Consider the following 1593-nt stretch of genomic DNA (forward strand, 5'->3'; position numbering starts at 1 on the left):
AATAATAATAATAATATTTAAAAAAAAGAAATCAAGCTTCAAATCACCTATACCTTTGGGGAAGACTCAAGCCATATCCAAAACATGACTTGGAGTCTCACAAGCACTCTACAACCTGATCAGAAGGAATAGTTCATCGCTTCTTGGCCTTTTGGCTAAGATCAAGTGTAGATAGAATGGTTCATTCTTACTTTTTCTAAGTGCCTATTATGTGCCAGGCTCTTTGTCAAGTGTTCTACATATACAATCGATTAAATTGTCAAAAGCACTTCAGTGAAGTCCCTTTACTATATGATAGTAGGAGGAGATTGGTTCAAAGTGCTTGAGGAACATACTTAAAGTTATAGAGCTATTAATTGGTATAATCAGAAGTCATACACAGGACTCTAAGACTACTCCTGTGGTCTGGGTTATACAGTCTTTCTCTACGAACACTGGCACCTGATGTACGTCTTACTCCCCAACATAAACAACCATGTGTAAGATTAGAACAAGTAGTAAGTCAAACTCATACCTGTGGCCACCAAATTTCATTCATATTTAATCTCCACAGAGGTAATATGCTATAGCAGAAAAAGTAATGAAATAACAAAAAATGAAATTTGAATGAACTGAGTGATAATGGAAGGGTTAAACAATATTGTAAATTGTAACATCATTTATATATAATATATATATATAAATATATCTTATATATATATATATATATATATATATATATATCAAGAAAACTGTTTCTACAACAATCAAAACTTCAACAGTATTTCCTACATGGACCAAGTTTTAAACTTTTGTGTTGAAGTAAATATATATGGCATTTACAGAATGAACCAGCAGATAGAAGATCTTTGTCTCTTCTTCTCTCTATAAATCTGTCTTTTTAATAAAAATAAATGTATTTTTTTAAATCTAGGAAAATAGTGTGGCACTGGTTAAAGAATACATAAATAGCTTGGTAGAACTGAAAAGTTTGCAATCAGATTATTTAATTAACATATGATAAAGTAATATATGCAATTTGTATATAAATATATTTGTACATAAAATTAGTAGAGATTAGTATACATTACATATGAATTAGTATATATTAAAATATTACTTCAAGGTGGTAACCAAATGTATTATGCAATTGTTCAACTGATGCAAAAAACTGACTATTGATTTAAACACAAAAACAAATAGAAAAATAAATAATACATGGGGAAAATATCTACAACACATATAATAGAAAATCAACAATAATAAGAGAAATATTCCAAACATAAATTTTCTACATACAGCATTTTAAAAGAATTATTTATTCGTTTATTTACCTATTCATTTATTTATTTATTATTGCAAAGGCAGATATACAGAAAGAAAGATCTCTGTCCACTGGTTCACTCCCCAAGCAGCAGCAATGGCTGGAGCTGAACACATCTGAAGCCAGGAGCCAGAAGCCTCCGCTGGGTCTCCCATGTGAATGCAGGGTCCCAAGGCTTTGGGCCGTTCTCCACTGCTTTCCCAGACCACAAGCAGGGAGCTAGATGGGAAGTGGAGCAGCTGGGACTCGAATCAGTGCCCACATGGGATCCCAGCGTGTGTAAGCGAGGA

The 1593-nt window shown here is 32.6% G+C and overlaps 1 pseudogene; it reads left to right on the forward strand.

Moving 5' to 3' along the window:
* Positions 1-135: 135 nt before the first annotated feature.
* Positions 136-262, forward strand: LOC118760567 (U2 spliceosomal RNA; annotated as a pseudogene).
* Positions 263-1593: the final 1331 nt, after the last annotated feature.

This window comes from Ochotona princeps, chromosome X, assembly GCF_030435755.1.
Source record: "Ochotona princeps isolate mOchPri1 chromosome X, mOchPri1.hap1, whole genome shotgun sequence".
NCBI classification, from domain to species: Eukaryota; Metazoa; Chordata; class Mammalia; order Lagomorpha; family Ochotonidae; genus Ochotona; species Ochotona princeps.